The sequence below is a fragment of the Typopeltis vanoorti genome, chromosome 14 (genome assembly GCF_054136105.1).
Source record: "Typopeltis vanoorti isolate ZY-2024b chromosome 14, IOZ_Tvanoo_1.0, whole genome shotgun sequence".
NCBI lineage: Eukaryota > Metazoa > Arthropoda > Arachnida > Uropygi > Thelyphonidae > Typopeltis > Typopeltis vanoorti.
Window position 1 is genome coordinate 70,411,164 of NC_143562.1, and position 23,837 is coordinate 70,435,000.

The 23,837-nt window shown below is 34.6% G+C and overlaps 1 long non-coding RNA gene across 7 annotated transcripts in view; it reads right to left on the minus strand.

Annotated features, from left to right (window-relative positions):
- Positions 1-234: 234 nt before the first annotated feature.
- LOC150099590 (uncharacterized) overlaps positions 235-23,837 on the minus strand; it is a 26,593-nt gene continuing 2,990 nt past the window's right edge. The window contains exons 2-6 of one of the 7 annotated variants that reach the window (XR_016549380.1): positions 18,625-18,872; positions 14,319-14,437; positions 10,045-10,080; positions 1,135-1,176; positions 235-465 (exon numbers count right to left, since the gene is read on the minus strand). This is a non-coding gene — a long non-coding RNA (uncharacterized LOC150099590). Of the gene's footprint in view, positions 466-1,134; positions 1,177-10,044; positions 10,081-14,318; positions 14,438-15,176; positions 15,287-18,624; positions 18,873-18,953; positions 19,218-23,837 lie in introns of those variants that run through there. The other 6 variants (XR_016549381.1, XR_016549379.1, XR_016549378.1 and 3 more) reach the window with 6 other exon arrangements.

The following is a 23,837-nucleotide window of genomic DNA, read 5'->3' on the forward strand; positions in this document are numbered from 1 at the left end:
ACAGTTACTAAATTCTCGTGAATAAAACGATAAGAAATCACCTTCATAAATCCTTTCATGTCCTTAGTGAAAGTAAAACCGCACGAATTTTAAATGCATCTGTAAATAGAAATATGTTTATTCACCTTTAAGTAAATTTTCCCTTCGAATATGTTCATGAGTTCTCCCATTTTAAGATTGTTTCCTTGACACTGTTCGGAGTATTAAAACAAATGAAAAATAAAAGCCTTCATCTATGCTTTTCAAATACATTTTATTCTTATCTATCTATAATTAGTTGACTAATTTTAACTACAAATATTTTTCATTATAGAATTCTGAACAGAGTTCTGCATCCTCTTCAAAAGGTTGTGTAATTTCATACTTTGCAAACAATTCCTATTTAGCATGTTTTTAACTCGAATTTATTTCATGCTGTTTTCGTATGCTGGTAAATTGAGAGAGAACAGAGATCTGGTGCACTTCCTGAAAAACAAGTAAACAAATAAAACAAATATAAATAAACTTATAAGTAAATATTTTGTAGGAAGGAGAAAGACGTCCAATCAGTAAATATGCACTGAGAGAGAGACGCATTTCTCTTTCCTTGAGAGGGTTCGTTCCATAATTTTAGTTTCAATGAAGTTTAGTTTAATTTACACGGTAGGTCCGATTCGTATATTAATAAAAAATAATTGATGAAATATTGCATCTGCTACTGAAAAGTAGAAAAACAAAATCATTCTTAATAAATTTTACGGAAAGACATAACATTCCTGATATGCACTATAAAGTATTTTCTAAATGTAATTATGAAACGTATTATATAAATTGTAATTTATGAACTGTAATTGTTTTGATTTGGTGATAATCACATCCATTTTTGCGCATCAAAATAGGAAGAAAGTAAGGAATTGAAGAAATAGAAATGACACGTTAAGATTATTTCATAAATAAATTATGTGAAGTCTTTTCTGAGTCATTTTTCTAAAAATAAAAATAATTTCATTACCACTTTATACAGGTAATATGTAATGAAAAATAAGAAATATTAGATATTGTAACTTAAATATGGTGATAATAAATTCTGACTTAATGCGTTTGTGTCGAAGAAAGAAACCAGACGGTTGTTAAAGTAGCAGAGTAATTACTTACCAAGAATTCTGTTTGAGGGACGTATTGTTTCATTTCAGGATCCTAAAATATCAAGAAATATTGTTAATATTTCATTTACAATACATGCAGATTGAAAAAAAGTAAACGACATTTAAATTTTGAATATAAGAACGAGTCCTACAGCATACGTATAATACCACATCTTAGTCGCGGCTTTACACTAAGAGGAAATATTATCAGAGTTCAGAAACTTCGGCGTATAACTATAATTAATTAATTGAACACATAAACATTTGATGGCGATCACTTCCTAAAACTCAATAATAGGCTATAGCCTATCCGATTAATTTTAGGACGATGGCTTCACACGATTTCGAAAAAAAATCTGAACCTACTGCAGTGATTCCAAGGAACTCTCTTTAGTGTCGATGACATGAAAAGCAAGGACATTTAAATAGTGTTATTGGATATCATCTGATGACCTTTTTCGTTTTATGGAAAGTGGAGGAGAACACGGGACATCCATAAAAGTTACAATGCACTTGAGAAAGGAGTAAGAGCTAGGTTTTTTCTCCTAGAGAGTAGTGAGTGAGTGGAATAGTTTGTCTTTAGAGGTAGTGTGTACATCTAGTGTGAATTAATTTAAGGGAAGATATGACAGCTGCTTTGGGTGATTTATAACATACTTCGATGAGTCCTTTACTCCCTGGAGGTTTCAGATTGTATTATTATTATTATTATTATTAGTAGTAGTAGTAGTAGTAGTAGTAGTTATAATAATAATAATAATAATAATAATAATAATTTTTTTTTATTGATTGCTAAAATATTTATACATACAATAAACATCTTGTGTGACATTGCTTCTTATAATTTTACAGAGTTCAGCACTAATTGCTGCAATTCCGACATTGGATTTCAATTAAAAATTTTTGTAATACTTTTTTGCCTTTATATTATGTATTTACAACACATATTCTTCTAATATTAACAATGAAGATTATACAGAATATTTTGTATAATTTTTTCTTTTTTCTTTTCTTTTTATTTATTTATTATTATTTTTTTTAAGTTTGAGAAAGCGTGATTATTCATACAAATTTCTGCATTTGCTTATAAGCATTACTTGTAGATAAGTGAGGCAAGTTAATCCCACCTACTTCAACTTAGGTTAGCTTTTATGAAGAGATTGGGATTTAGCCTTCACTATTTGTGTTGTTGCTAATGTTTATGTATGGGATGTAGGCATTGGATGCTAGTGATTTGCGATGTGTATATTAGTGTTAATGGTTTCTTAACTTTGTTGGTATATTTTCCAGAGTTCATTTTTTAATGATCTGTAGTTATCTACGTGTTTTAACTATCTTGGTAGGTTGTTGAGTTGCGTGGGTATCTGATGTGATCTCACAAAAGATCCGTATGAGTTGTTGAAGGGTGTGGGGATGTAGAGAGTTGTTGTTGGTCGTGTTATACGATATGTGTCTCTGTTATTTCGATAGATGATGTTGAAATGATTCCTTGTTAATGTAATGTAGTGTTTTAGCCTTTTGATGCTCAGAATTCTGTGTATCGCCATGTGCTTGTCGGATATTGGTTGTTGCGTGTAAGGTGTCCAGATCACTGTTGACACGAATTTCCTGTGTAGTGTTTCTAATTTTGTTAGGTGGCTGTTCGATGTATTTGAATAGACTGTTATTCCGTATCTGAGTAGGGATTCGCAGATACCGTGATATAGGAGTTTTTTTATGATGGGTGGAATAATGTCTTTAACTTGGAAGAGTTTTGCTGCGATGATCCGGAGTTTGGTATGTAGGTATTCTATATGTTTTGTCCATATAAATTGGGAATCTATATAGAGACCGAAGTATTTTGCGTGTGTTACAGGTTTGATTTCGGAACATTGGCAGGTATTTTTGCTGTTGATGCAGCGGTATGTGTGACAATGTATCGATACTGATGCGGGGCGTATGATTCTTGGGTTGTGTATTATCAACATCTGTGTTTTGGTGCCGTTGATTAGAATAGCGTTTTGGTGGAAGTATGTTGTTATTTCGTTTAAGTCTTTTTGTGCTTTGCTGCGAGCTGTGTTAATGTCTGTGTGGATTGCTAGTAGTGCAGTGTCATCTGCGTATTGAAATATTTGACTTCTTATGGATATGTTATGAACATCGTTAATATATATGTTGAATAGAGTGGGTGATAATATGCCACCTTGAGGTACACCGGGTTTTACTTGTAAATTCCGACTGTGACATGTACCTATTTTTGATACTTGGGTTCTTTTTGAGAGGTAGTTCTTAATCCATGTATGAACTGTTCCTCTTATACCTATTGAGTATAGTTTGGTGAGTTGTATGTCATGTTCAAGTGTGTGAAATGCTTTGTTAGGTCCAGCAGTATAAGGACGGCGTATTTGTTTTCGTCGAGAGCTTTGTTTATTGTGTCGGCGATGTCTTCTAATAAAGTAATGGTGCTTTTTGTTTTCTGAAATCGTATTCGTTTTGGAAGATGATGTTGTACTTCTGTAAATAGTTCTGTAGTCTAGTGTGTGTTATTTTTTCTAGAATTTTTGAGATGACTGGTAGTGTAGCTATTGGTCTGTAGTTCTGAGTATCGTTTCTTTTGCCATGCTTGTATATTGGCGTAATAACAGCAGTTTTTATTTGTTGTGGAATATTGTCTGTGTCGAATATTATGTTCACGAGTTTCAAAAGTACTGGATTTATTTGTTCAAAATGTGTTATAATATCCGTGAGTCTTAATTTGTCTATTCCTGGAGTGGTATTTGGTTTTAGTTGTAGGATTGCTTCTTTCAGTTCCTGTTTTGTTTTGGGTGGAAAATAAGTTTGTTGTTGACTTTGTGTTGGTAGTTTTTTGTTGATCGTTGGTAGTTTGTCTTTTTTGAGTTGTGTGATGTTGTTTGTGAAAGCATGGTTGAATGAGTCTGCAAGTTCCTCTTGGTTTGTGTCCTGACCGAAGCTTTTTGCAATAAAATCTTGTGCTGAAGTTTTCTTTTTTCGGGTTATTAATTCGTTGAGTGTTGCCCATGTTTGCTTAATGTTGTTGTTATATTCCATGAATTTTTGGAAGTAGTATCGTTTTTTTTGCCCTACGAATTTTTGTTGTTAGTTTATTTCTTGTGTTTTTGTATAAGGTTTGTAAATGTGTGTAACTGGGTGACTTTTTAAGTTTTTTCCATAGATTTTCTTTTTCAGTAATAGTATTTAGTATGTCGTCATTTATCGATGGATTATTGTCTGTTTGTCGCCTCGTTTGTGTAGGTTTTGTTGCGTTTTTGTATATTTCTGTGAACTTTAGTTGAAAATTCTCGTATAATGTTACAGGATCGTTTATTTTAAGTAGGGAATTCCAGTCTGTATTTTTACTTGGTCATCGACAAAGCTCTCGAGTTTTGTCGACTTTTTTGGTGGTGGGAGGGGGGGGGGGGTAGGAAACGTAATAAAACGAAGTTGAGTCAAAGTAGTGATCGGCAATTTTTACGTTAATTACTGATGATGTATATGTATGGATGGGAGCCCGTATGTTGATATGATTAATGCATGATTGTGTTAGTGAGTTATTGAGTATTTCTTCTCTTGTTGGTGTGTTAATGGTAAGGTTTATGTTGTACTGACTTAGTATATCAAGATATGTGTTTGTGGTTGAAGAAGCGTGGTCTAGAGTATTTATGTTAATGTCTCCTATTAGGATGAGCCTGTGTGTTGTACGCGGTTCGATGTCGCTTATACATATTTCTAACTCGTGAAGAAAAGTGAGTGGATTATTATCTGGGGGTCTGTATATTCGGTTTGTGTTTATTGTGTATTTGATACTATTGTGGCTATTTGTGAGTTCTAAAATTAGTGTTTCCGCATGTTCGAAGTGAGTTTGTTTTTCTGTCAAATTGTATTTTTCTTTGATAGATGCCACAATGTTACCTCCTCTTTTGTTTGGTATACATAAGTTGTAGGTGTGATAATTATTTATGTTGTATGAGTACATTTCTGTATCATTTATTGCAACTTCTGTCAGTATTAGCGCATCTATATTTATCATGGTATAATTGAGCTGTGTTAGTAATGTAAGCCAGTGTTTTTTATACTTCTTATGTTTGTGTGTATGATTGTGAAGTTGGTGTTGGTGGAAATGTTGTCTGACCATTTCTTAAAAGAGTCAAAGACCTTGAAGTTTATGTTGTCTGACTGGATATGTTCGCCTATGTTTGAGATCTCCATTATATAGTTTTTAAATGAGTTCTAATCTTATTCTTAAGGATGTAAAGTGTTAGTGTTTATATTGGTAGGTTGTGTAAGTCGGATTCACTTGTAATTATGTATACTCGAGTGTTTTCGCTCTTTCTCAAAAATATCTGGGAATTCTTTGTCCACAGGAACTTGTAGTTTTTCTCTGTTTTTGTCTTCCTTGCTTGGTATAGAAGATTTTTGAAGTATGGAGTGCAGTGTTCCGTTATATAGATTGGTGTTGGGAGTTTCTTATCAGTTAGGATCGCTGTTGTGGGCCTTGTTTTCTTGCCTGCTGTAAGAATGGAGTCTCTCAGATTTCTGTTGGTGAAACGAGCGATGATTGGTGGCGGTCTCTCTTTATTTTTTTTGTGGGCCTCGGTTGATATAAGTGATATCTGTGGTTGCGATTTGAATTCCAATTTTGCTGCCGATCAGTTGCATTATGTTGTTTAAGTCTTCTGTATTTTCTTTAGTTATTCCCTCAATTTGAAGTTCTTTTTTTCTTGCTTTTTGTAGCGTGTGTTCCATTTGACTCTTGAGTGTGTTTACTTCTTTCCGCAATCAATTCTTGATTTTCGCGTTGGAGTGTTTCTTGCGTGTCTATCGCTACCGTTAATTTCGTCTTTATTTTTCGCACGGTTCTTAACATTTGTTCAGAAGTCTCGTTATTAAACTGTATGTAATGTTCATACTCATCGAATTTTTTGTTAATTTTATCCATGTATGCATTTAATAAGTCCTTCACCATGAGTTTAAATGAATCAAAGTTATCTATAATTTTGAGGATCCGGAAGCGGCTTACCTTGATGTGCGTCGTTACTTTTCTTTGGTGTCTGGTCTTTGTTCTTCGTTTTCTCATGGCACTGTTGACATTGCCATTCGGTCCGTTTCACAGCTCCTTTTGCTTTCCACGTGCTTTCTGAGATCTCTGAACATTGGAAGTGTTGTTTTTTGTTACATCCGGAACAATGCGGCCGTCCCCTTCATCGCTTAATGGCTTGTTGCATTTGTTACAGCTCATTTTGTTTTACTTCACTGTCTCCGTCACCTTTAGCCTTTCTTCCCCTTAGCGACTATAGTGCGACTTTTAAAATGGCGACGTCCTTTGTTCTTCGTTGGCTGGTGACTGCAGTACACTCTATGAACTTCCGACACTGAGAATTTGAACCTTACTTTTCCGATTTTGGTAATTTGAACCTCCCTATCTTCAGCGTGAGTAGTAGAATTAAATAGTAGCACTTTCAAGTTAGAAACATGAGTTAATTAACACTTTAAACCTATAAAACCAGCAACAGCAATACAGCATACATGCATCCGTCTGTCTACACAGCGTCCTCTAATAATAATAATAATAATAATAATAATAATAATAATAATAATAATAATAATAATAATAATAATAATAATAATCTAAGAGAACTAATTTCTTTTGCTTTCATCCTCAAAGCTTATATGTAAGCTTATCTGAGGATGACACCAGTTGGTTATTATGTATTGTTTTTTTTTTATTTTTGCTGTGTTGGGACGTTACGAAATCTATGATTGAGAAATTCGCGCGCACTCACACGCACACACGCACGCACTCACACGCACACACGCACATGCACGCACGCACACACACACACACACAATAACTTGGAATGTATTGATGCGTCGCTGAACTGGAAGCCTGAATGAATATATTGTGTTTCATTAAGTTTGCATGGTATTTTGGGTGCGCGTTTCTTGTTCATGGTATGTCCTTAGAGCTCTTTTCAGGCTATTGTAGTTTGTAAGGTTTCTGTATTCAAAAGGTAATTTGCTTATCATGTCTGGGATGTAGAAGTTTCGCGAGTCCTTTCCGTAGTGATTATTGTATTTATATGTGATATAATTAGTAGTCGGAGGTCTAGTTATACGGTTTGTGTTTCTGACTGTCCTGTAGTTGGCATCGAAATAATGTTTTAGCAAGTCTGCATAGTGACATCAATGTTTTGCTGTCAGTATTTTGTGTTCTGACATTGCAATGTTTATAAGGTCGTGATTTTCTCTTTGTTCCCAAAAGATCAGTTTTGTCATTTTGTACTGTACGACATTAATCTATTTAATTTGTAGGGTGCACAGAACGCATACGTTGTTATAGCTTATCTTAGTATATTTTGGCATAGTGCTTTGTATATTAGTTTTTAGACGTATGGGAACTATGTCTTTTAACTTGCAATAATATTTTTTTTTTTATTTTTTTATTTCTCAGATAAATTACATACGTTATATGAACACAATTATGCATAACAAATACTTTCTCGTACATAAAGTATACAATAATAATATATACAACAACAACAACAACAATAATAATAATAATAATAATAATAATAATAATAATTTTTTTTTATAGTTTATTATCTCTCAAATAATTACATGAATATATGGTTCGGTAAGAATTATAATTACTCTTAATATCATTATCATTTGCAGAATTTTTCATTGACACAAGAGTAAAAAGTGTGTATTATTACCATTAATAATAATCATAGTAATCGTGTTTATTATTAATAACTCGCAAGTTAAACAATATTACTTATGTTGCAGTTTACATAATAATAATTTTTTTAAATTTAAATTGTAAATTAAATATATAATTTTAAACTTAAATATATTATTGAAGTATTACCATCACATTTTCTCTTTACTACTTGTATTCATTACAGAATGTTAAGTGAATAATGTTAGATAAATACTACTACTGGGATGTAACTCAACTGCACCCTCGAATCTTTGTAATTAGCTTATCTGAGGGTGATACTGGTTATATATACATATATTTGTTATTGATTTGGTTGCTGTGTTGGAAGTAGGCAGATCTTTGGGAGGTCAAATGAATGATCTGAAAGGTCGGATCAAAGTGAAATTGCCGATATATCCTGTGTTATTGCATCTGTCTTGATGGTTCACGTTCTTTTTTTATTGTGGGCTTCTTTTTGAACTATTTAGGAGGCTTTTTTCTTCACAGTGGCAGCCTTTCTATGTCTTCTGTGCTTTTAATTTGTATCGGCTTTGAAGTTTGTGACTTCCTTATGAATATCTTGGCATCTCTGGTCCACAAAAATTGGTAATTTTTTTCCATTTTTGCTTTTCTTGTTTGGTACAACAGATTCCGGTTGAATGGTGTTAAATATTCGGATAGGAAGATTGGTGTATTGTCTTGCTGTGCGTTCAAGTCCTTGGCAACTGGTTTTTTCTGCCTGCTGGTTTTTATGAGATTGTCTCTTGTGGACTGGCTCTTAAGACGAATTATGACTGGTGCAGGTCGTGGGAAGCCTTGGTTTTTTCTCTTCCTAGGTATCCGATTTACAGTCTGAATGTCGTTAAGCTGTAGGGGGATATCAATTACATGGCCTAATTTTAAAACCAGGTCTCTGAGGTTTTCTGTAGGTGCAGTTTCAGGAAGACCGTTTATGACAAGATCTTTTTTTTTTATGTTGTTGCTGATTTAAACGTTCGTATTGTAGTTTTAGAGAATGAAGTTCTTGACGGAGTTCGGATGTCTCTTTCATCAAATTGTGTTGCCTGTCTTTTAGTGCGTTAATGCTCATTTTAATGTCTTTTACCGTTTGCAACACTTCTATAACTGCTAAATTATTATGTTTTACCAAATCTTCATATTCGCTAGATTTTTTTGTTATTTGTTCGTTCTGTTTCTTAAAGAGTTCTTGCACAAGATCTACTAAGCTGGCTTTTATAGTCACTAGACCGTTTTCTATTAGTATACTTAAAGAGTTTAAATTATAGGACTCACCTGCGTTTTTTTGTCTGTTCAGTTCGTCATCGGATTTTGCCTCCGGTATAATCGGCTGCATCGTAGATGGCTGCCTTACGTGCGTTTCTTTGTTCCTCATGCAAATTACACACTTCCATTCCTCACGTGTTACATCGGGTTCATATTTATGTTGCCCGGTTGTTTCTGAAAAGCCAGCACATTTTAAGTGTAGAATCCTACTGCATTTCGTACAAGTTATATTATTTCCGTTGGACGATAACTCCTCCAGGCATTTGATACACTTCATGACTCACCTTTCTTCCCTTAGGCAGTGAGGCGTGATTATAAAGATGGCGACGTCCTTTGTTCTTCACTGGTTGTTGACACGGTCCTCTATGTTCCCTTTTCAACACTTCAAAATTTGGTTTCTTCTTAGCCGATCTCGTTGAATTTTATATCACTGTCTTCGGCGTGATAAGTAGGGTTACTTGGGAGCACTTTCAACTTAAAACAGGAGTTGGAACCACTTTAAATCTATAAAAAACTGGAGCAGCGATATCACCGTGCGACCGTTCGTATGCCTACACAGCGCCCTCTCTCAATAATAATAATAATAATAATAATAATAATAATAATAATAATAATAATAATAATAATAATAATAATAATAATAATACAATTATATAATTATATAATATAATAATATAATAATCAATATTTTGTTACTTTATATATCACTCCTTAATATGTAACATCTGATAAACCAGTAATTAAACGTTTTCCGTCTGACTGTGAACAAATTAGAATGAGTATATATTTAATGAACACAGAATAACGAATTATTATTTAACAGATTATCATAAATAACATGCACACAAAGCTTTTGAAATTTTAAGCCACTACAGAAGTATAAAATATTTCTACTATAAATATATAAGTTCATCATAATGAAAGTATTCTACTTACATCTTTTTTGTATCTATCATTGGTGCAACGGAAAATCTATAATGGAATTAAAATAATTAGGTCTTGTGTTTTTGTTTACAAAAGAGGCTTACATATATTAAATGTCGATCTCTTACGGATGTAGCATGGTTTTTTTCTCCCGGAAACTCGGGTTTTTCAGCCCGCATACAGACAAATCAGCCCTTCCGAACGCACCCAATTTACAGACAAAAAATACTAGTTGTGGTGGTGGTGAAGGTGGGCGGTAGATGGCGTTGATGGAGATAATTCGTAGTAGAGGTTCGGTGTAGTGGTTGAAACTGTTGTATCAGTTGAGACATTTGGAGGTGTCCTCCCGCGATGAGTCTTCGGACTCCTTGGTGGTGTCAGCAATAATAATAATAATTACTGAATTCAGCATAAACTCTGCTTGGAAAGAAATCAACAATCACCATGGTTTGAGTAACAAACAGCCATGACATCCATCTTAATAAAATCTAGGACTTCCTTTTGCCTCGGTGACTGCAGCATTCCTATGGGGCATACGTTCCGCTAAAGCACGATAGCTATTAATGAGAATTTTGTTCTATTTTCCATGTAGGCATTAAATGATCACCTGGACTGCTGTGCAGCGGACGTCCTAGGTAAAACGGAACTATACCTCCCTCTACTCGGTAGAGGTAATCGGTTTATTGGTAGCTCCATAACTCAGCTTTCCAAATTTCCACGCCCCACCGTACATACTCTATGCATCACTGAAGAGGACGCTGCACGTTGGTTCAGCTTGCATATTACCACCCTACCATGGAAACCCATGTTATGTCGGTTCTGAATGTTTCTGTGCAGATTATTCCTTGTTGCAGTTAATGCCCGGAACTCTGCAATCAACTTGTCGCCGACGAATTTACATATTACATATTATTTTTTTGTAGCACCCTACGTTCACGTTCGGCGAGTGTGGCCAGTCGTCTACTCCAGGTGGTACAATCAGTTGATTCCCTGTGCTTCCATCTCGGTATGATGTAACTCATTATTAACATGAGATGGCCTAATGTTTCAAAAATTTGTCGAAAGATAGGCCTACAACATGGCATCCTATCACAAGGTCTCATTCAAGCAACATTAGTTCCCATTCTCTCAGCCATTTCACTCGGACTTAGTTTCACTGATTTGGGAGCATCATACTCCTCAAAATTATACCTGCCAAAATCAGGTGACTCGTCATACGATGTAGCTAGCCATGTGGGTACTCGTTGACTTCTTTCTAAGAAATATTTATTTATTTAATAGATATCATCAAAAAATGTATATATTTATATATAAGGGGTGTGCTAAAAAGTTGTGGTAATCAACGTGAAGGAATTGAGGTTGAACCATGTAACTGACATATTACTCTACTTATTTGTGTTCCCCAGGAAGTGGTATACACTTACTACAACGCTACTTCATTGCCACGCTGCAACCTCATTTTTTTGTGGTAACATCATGTGCTTTAATATCATTTTTGTTCTGGGTGTTTATCAAAAATTTTTAGTCTTGATAATATTCCATTGTACGGAATATTATGACAGTACCAAATAAAACGTTATATCATTACTGACTTCCATCAAAAAATTTTCCTCCAAATTAATCTGTTATCTGTCAAGACTCCAATATTATTATCTGATATTTCTCTCTTCTAAGAGAGAATTAAAGAATTTGGAATTCCCAACACAATTATATGAATAATAAAGAATCTATACCGGAAATCTGAAAGTGCAGCGGAGGACACCTTAACCAACTGGTTCCACACAGAGAGTAGATTAAAACAGGGATGCAATCTCTCACTGGACCTTTTTAGTCTTACATTGGAAGAAGCAACTAGTAAGTCCTTAAATAAAGAAGATACCGGAATCAAGTTATATGGAAAATATAACAAATTTAAAATTTGCAGACAAACATTAAATTACTTGCAAGCACGGAGAAGATCTACAACGAATTTTTGATAAAATAAATAATGTAAATTGTATAATATAAATTATATTTGTCTATATTCCAAATGTATAAAATTTGGAATATAGACAAAAGAAAAATTATGGGAATAGGAAAAAAAAACACCAATCTGAAAATCAAAATTGATAGTAAGAATCTAGAATAGGTAGTAAACATCAACTACACCGGAGGAGTGATTGAGTACAACAGTCAAATTACAAACCAAATAAACAGACGAATCAGTCAAGCATCAGAAACGTTTGGACGACTAAATAAAATATGGAAGTCAAGAGACGTCAACAAAGTAAGAAAAGTAAGAATCTATGATGCAATGGTCCTTCCCTTCCAATACTTCTTTATGGAAATGAATCCTTGAATCTCACATCCGCTGAAGAGAAAAAAACTTAAATTATTGAAGGGGAGTAGCGAAGAAGAATACTTGAAGTATCCCTGATGGACAGACTAAGACATAAGGAAGCGACTAAATCATAAGTAACAATAATAGACAATATCCAAGAAAGAAGACTGTGATGATTTGACTATGTGACCAGAATTGGAACAGAAAATTACCAAAGCCCTTTATACAACGACGGAAGGTAAACGAGACAGATAGACAGACAGGGAGAGAAGAGTTCATTCGGCCTGATCATCATCATCCACATAGATGATGGGAGAGAGAAGAAAAGAAGGAACTTTTTACTTTATCTAACCACCTACTTGGTTGTCGTACATTGGGTCTGTTTCCTGCCAACTTGGCAAAGTACTCTTGTTTTGCTTATCTTTCTTCTTGAAAGATTAGCAAAAGACACAAGAAACCTGAGATTAGGTCTGCTAACACCTTCTTAATTTTTGCATATTTTTTCATTTAATTATAGAATGCTGGGGTGTATACACGTGGTCTGAAGATAGGATGAAAGGAGAAAAAAATACATTCAATCCTTCATGAACAATTAAACTTAAACGTTTCTGTTCTTTCCTGTTTTGGGCTTATGTGTAGAACATGCAGACTTTCGAAATTACATTTGACGGAATGGGTTGTTATTCCGTATTCCCATATCGTATGTCTGCCGGTGATTCTGGTAAACCGATTAGTTTCTTGTATTTTATCCCCAGATGACTGAGTAGTTCGATCTGATTCCGTGTCAGTTGAAGTAAGTAGGTATTTTCTGACGAAACACACTCCACTCTTCAATATCCAAAACTCTACACAGTCTACAACACAAAACATACGAATACGGACACAGAAAGATCATTATTAAGAACCCTTACTTCGATCCAGTATGCTGATGAAATGCACTAAAACACCAGAATATTAAGAAAGGTGGTAATAGTTATCTCTCTTTCTAAAAAAAAATAATAATAAAATAAATTTAAACTATGATACCCGCTTCTATTCGTAACCGAATACTAACAGATATTCTGTGGGGAATATGGAAAATTAAAATTAAGTTAAAGACACGGCTTTGGGTTTGTGTTTGGAATTTTGTCCGAAGTGTCTTAGGCTATGAAGCCAGTAGTTGTATTTTTGTAAATACTGCGTATTGTTCTTACTTGTATTTCGGAATGCGAAAGACGAGATTTCTGGCACAAAATTATTCCATCTCTGTATAAGACCGGTTACCTCAACTTCTTATAAAAAAAACCCCTAAGAATTGTTCTTCACCTCTTAGACGGCATTCAAATAGAACTGTTACCAAACAAATGATATCTTCGATACCGAATAAATAATGAAGGTTATCGTTCAACCATTGATAGCTTCCCTCTAGACTGCTTCATCTAAACGGATTTATATTAAGCTTAAATTATTTCAATCTGGAATCCGATCTTTATGCATTAATTCTGTTTTTTAATTCTCATAATACAAGAGCCAAACTTTGTCATTAAATCGAATTAGATGCCATTCACGAGGCTAAATTTTGAAGTAGTGATAACTCAAAAGAGATAGTTTGGATTTTCTTCTGAAAGAAGCTAGGTTAGGGATGTATTAGCGCAGTTTACGACATCAACTCATATACTGATATGAATTTATGACAGAGGACAAGAACAAGGGAAATCTAAACTCCTAAATATACCATTTCTGAATTAATATACACGACCTTTAATTTCAATATTTGTATCGTTATATAAATTTGTTATGTTGCTAATGAATGAAACTGGTAATAGCGCTTGATACATATATGTGATTTGTGAGATTAAGTGGCTGTTAGACACTAAAATGCGTGTTTGCTTTATTCGGTTATAAACCCTTCCAATTAATTCAATTTCTCTGCATTCATAGAAATTGTAGTTTATATAAAATCAACTCAAAGTAAAAGAACACCCACTTGTTCACCCAGAGCACTTCCTTCTGCTTTTCCTGCAAAATAAGACTCACATAACTGAGCATCAGATCTTTGCTCTCTAGAATGAATTTCTGAACACATTCGTCAAACACATCACGAATCTAAAGAAAATTCAAATAAAATATCGGTTATTAATTGATTTAATCTTTGTCAAATCTTACACTTATATATTGCTATTAGGTTATCATTATATTATTATTAGTAATAATAGTAGTAGAAGAGAAGAAGTAGCAGTAAAAATATAGTAAAAGGCACGACTAAATGGACGACTAAATAAAATATGGAAGTCAAGAGACGTCAACAAAGTAAGAAAAGTAAGAATCTATGATGCAATGGTCCTTCCCGTCTAGAAGACGCAAACTGGAACAAGATACTTACTATAAATGATCCAATAACTTCATACGACAGCCTCAAATTTCTGTTTACAGGAATATACAGAAAAACAACAAAACATCGAAGAAAAAAAAGAGACATGCATCAAATAATCCTTGGTTAAATGAGTACATCCTTAACAGTATTCCAATAAAAGACATTCTGTGGAAGAGAGTAAAAGAGTCACCAGAAGACATTCACCTACAAACTTTGTACAAAAGTACAAACCAATTATCATCTATATTTAGGAATACCAAAAGACACTATTACTTTTAGAAATCTGCGGAATACAGTGCCAATATGAACGAAACATGGTCTAAGCTTAATGAACTATTAACTCGAAAAAGTTAAATTTCTCCACAAGATTTTATCATCAAAAACGTCGGTCAAGAGAAGAACCAGAAGGAACTTGCAGAATCATTTAACTACGCCTTCACTAATAACGTCATACAAATAAAAAAATGATACCTTTCTGTTAGGCAAAACACATCACTATTAACCCAAATTCAACAGCAAAAAATGCACTTTCCTCCTGTATCCAAGTATTAGAGAAATGAAGGATTCTCTCTCTCTCTCTCTCTCTCTCTCTCTCGCACGCGCTCGCGCGCGCGCGCGCACACACACGCACGCACGCACGCACGCGCACACGCACACACGTATAGCATCATTTCAAAAGAGCAGTACGGTTTCCAGAAAACGAAGTGCGCAACCATATTATTAGAGGACATAACAAATGAACTAAATAAAGCTGTTAATAAAAACAAAAGCTTTATTTAGTTCATTTGTTGTCCACATACTCCTTGATGTTACCAAAATTTTGATACATTTAATAAATGTATCAAAATTACTGCTGTCCATGAAATACTGCTGTCCAAACTACACTCAGTCGGAATAAGAGGGACAGTGCATACCTGGTTTGGGAATTATCTCACAGACAGAAAGCAAGTAACAAAAATAGGCACATATCACAACAGGGGAATACAAATACAACAAGGTGTCTCTTAAAGAGCAATATTATCACCCACAATGTTCAACATATACACCAATGACATTCAAATCTTACAAAGTAAAATATATCAACACGCAGACGACACGTCACTGCTAACAATCCACACAGACATAAACACTGCACTCTCCAAAGCACAACATTACCTAAAAAAAAAAATTAACTACCTCTATCACAATTCAATTATAGTAAACAACATGGAAACGCAAGTGCTAATAATAGAGAACCCTATAATCATGCACCATGCACTATTAACGATGGAAACTGCCATTGTTCCGAAATAACACCCGTAACACACGCTAAATAGCTCGGTTTATACATTGATAACAACGTTAAATGGAATGAAACCATAGAATACCTTCACAACAAACTATGCACTATTTCTGGAAAACTCTTCGAAGCAAAATACATGATGCTGACCATAGTGGAAAAAACTCATACATCATGGAAATTGTGAAACAATACTAAGGTACTGTATAACTGTCTACGCAAACACAGCAAACAGTCACTTATCAAATTTAGAAAAACTTCACAGAAGAATTGGTTCAACGATGCTTGGAAGACTCAATACACACCAGAAAATAAATGAACCCCAGACAATCTTCACAAACTTAACGCCTCTTACAGGCATTATAGAAATTTGTGTGGAGCAGCCATGAGGGAGCATCTTATACCCACATTACTCAACGAATTGCCATATAAAGTAAACATCTGAACAGTTAGAGAATATTAAATACTGAACTATGGAAAACTATAGTAACAAACGCTAAGAAACAGAAAAAAAAGAGTTTTAGTTAATCGTTAATCCCATGCTTCAGAAAAGCTAACTAAAGCTTTGAAGTCAATTGAATACCCCGCATCATCATCCATTTATTGAGAATAATAGCATCGAACTTATATTCATAAATATATCATTTCCTTTTCATAAACAACATTGCCCTAATCTAATCTAAAATTATTATTATTGGGGCAAAGTGGAGGGAACTCATATTCATTAATATATCATTTCCTTTGTTTTATGTAAGATACACACACATACTCAAACATATTTAGTTATTCAAATAATGTCCTTAGTCTTTTATTTTTCATTTTCACTTTTTCGCTTAGTCTCTAATATACATACACACCGAGTAATGTTCATAGAAACCGCATCATCTGCTGTAACCATCTTTTTTTTTGGTAATTAAATTTGAATGCTTATCTAAAAAGGTACAATAACGCCATAACTGCCACAAATTATGAAGGTAATATAATATTTTTAATTTTTATTAATATTTGGCTCTTTTAGTATACTGCTCAAAACAATTCGGGGATATTTTGGTTTTCTTGCAGAATGGGTATTCGAACAAAGGTAGAATGGTTATCTTGTTACAAGAAATATGATTAAAACATACGCACCAAAATGTCAAGATTGAATCCGGATGAAAGTATAGGATTGCAAGCTACTTCAGGATGGTGTAATCGTTTTATGAACAGACAAAATCTGGTAATTCGAAAAAAAACGAAAATTGATCAAAAACTACCAGCAGATCTTGACCACAAACTTACCAGTTTGCATAAATTTATTATTCAGTTGGGACAAGAACATAAATTTCTATTGTCAAATGCTGGAAATATGGATGAAACTCCTATGAGCTTTGATATGATAAGTGATAAAACAGTGAAGGTAGTAAGAGTGTGCTAGTTCGAAGTACAGGTCATGAACAAACAAGGTTTACGGTTGTTTTGTCATGTTTGGTTGATGGAACCAAGTTAAAACCAATGATCATCTTCAAATATAAAACGAAACCTAAGAAAAATTTCCTTCAGGTGTTTTTGTATTTTTTTTCAAGAAAACGGATGGATGGATGAAAATGGTTTGAAATTATGTGGATAAATGGTGGAGGAATAATGTGTGGAACATGAGACCAGGCGGTATAATGAAGAAACGCAGTTTATTATTATGGAATATGTTTCGTAGTCATTTAACTGAGAATACTAAAAGTCTTCTTCTAGGAAAAATTAACACAAAAATTGTTGTTATACCAGGTGGTTTAACTTCTTTGTTGCAACGACTAGACGTCTGCTTCAACAAACTTTAAAGTTAACATGCGAGAAGAGTGGAATAGTTGAATGGTGAAAATTCATTTACAAACGGTATATCTATGCGCGCTGCATCACTTGATATGTTGTGCAATTTTGTGATCAAAGCATGGAATAAAGTACAAGTAGAGACTGTAATGAAATCATTTGAAAAGTGGTATCTCTAATCTTATGGATGGTGCGGAAGATGGTCTGCTGTGGGACACTGATGACGATGAAAACGAAATTAATTCACCGGATTCGAAATGGGATCCATATGGCGATTATTTAAACAATGAATCTGAGGAACTGCTTTCAACAAGTAACGAATGAAATTAACATGAAAACTGAGGTTAATAATTATTATTTGTTTTTTAAGACTTACATCTATTGTAATATTTTAAATAAATATATGTAAGAAAAAAATTAATCTGATTTGTTTATAAACACTGCCTATTTTCTTATATAACAATGCATTATAACTACCTAAATCCAAGAAATTAAGCTTTGATTTCTATACTTGCCGTATAAGACGACCCATGATTTCGAGGGGTTTTCTGTAGTATTTGAGAGTCGTCTTATATGCCGACATATATGGTATTTGCAGAAATTTATAATTATCCAAAAACTAAAATATTCCCTAATTGTTTTGAGTAGTGTATAAGATGTGACATAATTAGGATATGACAAATAACTTGACAAATTTGCAAATATGATTCTGAACTCAAAATGTAGAGGACAGTGATATTTTCACTGGAAAAACAAATACCTTATCAAAATTTTGTTCAGCTACACAGTTTTACTAACATTCTAAGCTAAAAATTTACTTTTTACTGTTTAGTACTTAACTGGTACTCCTCTTGCCTTTATTGCAGTTGGGAATTGGCGGGAAATTGACAAAACCAATTTCGTGATGGATGCAACTGTCAATTCATGATTCCCTTATAACGGCATCTTGGAGCTCCCGAGGTATCTTTAGCTTCTTGCGTATTTCTGTCTCCATTTGTTACCAGAAATTCTGAATGCGTTGAGATTTGAGCTGTTTCCTGGATATGGTAGTCGCTTAGTCGAGTGTCCGTTGAACCACTTTTTAACCACTATTGAACAAATATTGAACCACTTTTTAAGTACTAATCTCAATTTATATGGTACATTAGGGTTATAAAAGCATTACTTACACTTTTTCGCTTTGATAAGGGGAAAATTCATCCTGAAAGCAGTTCTTCGTTACAGTAAAGTGGTCTCTGATAGTAGGCAGCAATTCGTATTCTAAAATTTTCTGGAACACTTGTGCATTCACTGAACCTTTTGTGAAATCCAAACAATCAACATCTTGATACGACTTGCAGCTGCATATCATCCGACTGACTGAGAATGTGACTCTCTTCACACCAGACACTAAGGGATTAAGGGAGCCTGGGAGCCAGGCTCCCTTAATTTTATTCATCCCAGTCCTGTTTCAGTTCCTGGACGACGCACGGCGATTTTTGAAACAGACCCGCTTTAGAACTCAATTTTGACATGGTGCGAACAGTGACTTTCTTCCTGTCTGCCTCTTCCTTTCAGAAGATCCGGTATCCTTCAATTTTGACAGCAGCAGGATATCCTTTCCAATTTCACGAGAGGAATAACCTTCTCTATTCAAAGATGGAATCACACTTTTCCGCGAGGTATTAAATGCATTTAATGATAGTCTTCATGATAGCTTGGGCTAACTATCACTGATTCTGATTGGCGACCAGCGGAGAATGAACTGCCCTCTCAATCTCTAAATGACTTAGATATAGATCAAACAGCCTCACCTACTCTATATATGAAAATAAAAGGAGCAAATGGGTATAAACACACTCTACCAATAGTTATCCGGACACCCCTGTTATTTGAAGTTATGGAACATTCCTCGTTTGTTAATAACATAAAAACCGGTATGCAAATAGTAGGAAGCAGTATTTCATCGTAGAAGATGCGCGCAGGTGGTATGGAAACAAAGCGTGAACTTAGTAACTTCGAGAGAGGTGTCATCGTGTGCTGTCACATTAGTGTACGTCCATACGTGCCATTGCTGCTCAACTGCAGCATCACAAATCATCAGTTTGCGAAGTGATCAACAATTGAACACGTTCTTGGATCACTAGTGCAGTGCCGCCGCCAAAAATGACTGACAGGGACAGGAGGGTGTTGAAACGGATGGCACGCAAAAAAGGCTACAATCGGTCACAGCCCATCCGTGATTAGTTCCAGAACGCCAGTAACCACATGCTGAGCACTAATATTATACGAAAAGAACTCCATTTGCTGGGTTTCCAAGAAATCGAAGTGGCATACAAGCCGAACATCGCAACAAAGAACAAGTCGGCTCATCTGGACCGCTGCTAAGAGTGTGTGATCTGGACAATTGACCAGTGGAAACCGTTACTCTGGAGCAACGAATCAAGGTTCACTTGTTTCCAGTCTGATAGCATGGTGTGGGTGTGGAGGCAGCCGGGTGAACTCTTGTTACCACATTGTGTTGCATAAAGTTTGGTGGTGGAAGAGTAATGGTGTGAGGTGCATTCAGCTGGTTTGGAGTGTGACCACTGGTCGATGCCCGTAGTTCCATGTAGGCAGCTCACTGAATAATCAGGTGAGGAATTTTACATTGTGGAATTTTAATAGAATGGAACCGTGTTACTGTAAAGACGACAATACCCGATGCACAAAGTTGCGGTTGTTATGGAATGGTATGAAGAGATGGGTGTTAAACGACTGCTCTGGACTGCACAGAGTCCTGACCTCAAACCCCATCGAACACCTATGGAACGAATTGGAGCGGTGATTGTGGTTCAGAACGGAACGCTCTCTGTCTGTCGCTGAACTGTGTGTGTGTGCTGCCTTGATGGAGGAATGGAGACAAATTCCACTTGATGTCTGCTGCATATTGGTGGAAATCCTCCCTCAAAGGGTGCAGCTGGTGATCACAGCCAAAGGTGGATATAGCCGATATTAGGGTTCTCCTGCTGGTATCAAATGTAAATTGTTAGTGTCCGGACAATTATTGGTGGATTCGAATTTCAATCGACTACTGACCACCTCTACTGTCCACATCACACTGTGAGTGAGGACTTTCAAAGCCAATGTGGTAATAACTGTTGCTTCGTGGATTACGACATTACTTGCCAGAGGATATCACATGTAGACTCGTATGCTTCCGCCTTCCTGTGTTTAAAATATGACTGCTTCATTAAGTAATGTTCTTGTGTGCACTCGCCACTTCGCAAACTCACTCTGATCTTTTCACATTCCTGTTCGTGAAGCATGATATTCTACAGTCCAATTACTTAACAAAGAAGTCATCACTGTTGGCCATTTTATCGTCCACAGTTGCAGCTGACTTCTGTGTTTCAATTCCACATACGAACCAAATTGTCGTACATCATGTTGTGCTTCTACAATTCCAAATATCTGATTTTCTTCACTAATCTCACAATATGCTGATGCTGATAATTTTCATAAAGATGTCTCCTGCCATGTAGAATAAGTACTCCTCCTGGTAACTATTAATATAGTAATATATGCTTAATGTCGAAAACAACTCCGCTCAATAACCCGTCTTAAATTCGTGTCTTTTGGCATTAAATTGTGGGTAAGTGAGTTGGATATTCGGCATTTCTATTCATATTAAACCACTCATAGAGAGCCGTTACCCATCAGTACATTGGTATAAACACTGTCCGGAACAACAGCTATAATAAAAAGGTGGTTATTGCAACCAGTTAGAACCAGGAATCTTGTACTCCGTTGATCTGTGGAGGGAAAAAACTCATCTGTGTTATGAATATGAACAGTATTTCTTTAACAAATTTTCATTGAAGCACAACAAATACAAACACATTGTGTCATTCATTTCAAATAAGCAAAAAAAAAGCCCGTTTCCGTTAGAAAAAAATTAGCTAAAATTATCTATAAACAAGAAAACATCGGTGCCTCGAAATATTATCATGGATATAAATCCTGTTTTTATATAGCATTTACATAATTACACAGAAATATTATATACAATATACTTCCTTAAATATCCACCATGCTTGCATAAGCATATGAAAAGAACAGGATATTTAAGTGGCTTTCCTGTTTCCGGAGAAGGAGATTTTGTATTTAATCATCTAAAATAATTTGTATACCACTTGAACCACTATAACGTTTATATCATAATAAAAAAAGAACCCTAATCGAAATAGATTCCAACACCGAACTAAAAATCCTAATTTAAACTAATCAATTGCAGAAAGGAATGGAAGTTAACCAGGAACCTGAAGAATTTTCCTTTGTTTCATATCCACTCTGGTGATAGTAATGTAGAAAGATCAAACACTTGAAATGATCAAACTTAATGTTGTTTTAAAAGTTAAAGTATGCAACAGAAATTTAAAAAATGGTTGATATTATATCATATATATGATATATATGGTATAATCATAATTATAAATTATATATTATATATAAAGAACAAACCTAACACTTTCTTCGAGAATGTTAAGAAATGTTGCCTCTATCATTATATGTGAATAAACAAACTATATCTACGTCAGTAATGAATCAAACACATCCGGACATAAACAATTTGCTAACTGACGATTAGCAAAAATTACTTTGAATATTTAGAACAAGTTGCATTCTATTACCAATTCTTTTATCATTATTATCCTGTTCATCGTATAACTGTGGAAATGAAATAATGTTACAGTTGGTAATGTAGTGCTAATAATTCTAAACAAAATGAAGAATTAAATATAATCGCTTATTGTCGCCTCTTTCCACAGATTCTTAACAAAGTGGATGGGGAGGTAATACAGAATCGCTTTTAATATTTTGACATGATGACTACTGCCGTCCATAACATTGAAATCGATTAACATTATATATATATATATATATATGTAGAAAGTATTTTTACCTTGGATATCATAAATGTTAAAGATACCAAGCAATTTTAAACCTGGTTTTACTCCATTTCCCAAGGAAGCAAACAGACAAAATGTCATTATTCCACCGTTACCACGAGTTGCCGTGGTCTTGCACTACCTGTAGGATCAGCTAGACTTGCATCACGTGCAGCCGCAAACTTGACATTTTGTCTGTTTGCTTACTTGGGAAATGGAGTAAAACCAGCTTTAAAATTGCTTGGTATCGTTAACATTTATGATACCCAAGGTAAAATACTTTCTACATTTATATCTCCTCCAGAGAATTTTGTTTAATAAGGTTAAAATACCTTATGGTAACTTGTTTTGGTAAAATACTTATAAGCTCTGTATTACTAAATCTTGGTATTTCTAACCTGGATCCCACTGATGAGACCTCAATAAAAGTCGAAACCGGTCTGGGTAGTGGCCCCCTTGCCTTTAATACAAAACGTCACGCATCTCCTCTAGGAGATGTGTTTTGGCATTAAGGGTAAATATTAAGATTAGTGATCAGAGCTTATGCCATCTTTACCAAGAGTTGCCTTGGTCTTGCACTACCTGTAGGATCAGCTAGACTTGCATCACGTGCAGGCGCAAACTTGACATTTTGTCTGTTTGTTTACTTGAGAAATGGAGTAAAACAAGCTTTAAAATTGATTGGTATCTTTAACATATATATATATATATATACGTAGAAAGTTTTTACCTTGGGTATAATATATGTTAAAGACGCCAAGATATTTTAAACCTGGATTTACTCCATTTCTCAAGTAAGCAAACAGACAAATAAGTCAACAACTGCATGTATTGCAAGTCTAGGTGACCCGTAAAGTAGTGCAAGTCTAGGCAAATCGTGGTAAAGGTGTAAATGGAGTAAAACCAGGATTAAAATAGCTTGGCATCTTTAACACACACACACACACACATATATATATATATATATATATACAGGGTGTTCGGGATAAATTTGACAGTTTAGTAAGGAAAAAGAAAATCTTCTTTGTATCTATTAAATTTAATGAATTGACAAAAAAACATTACAGGCAGAGTTAATTACAATACTATCAACGAGATTTACTCAAAATAACCACCATTAGCATCGATCACAGCTTCAATTCT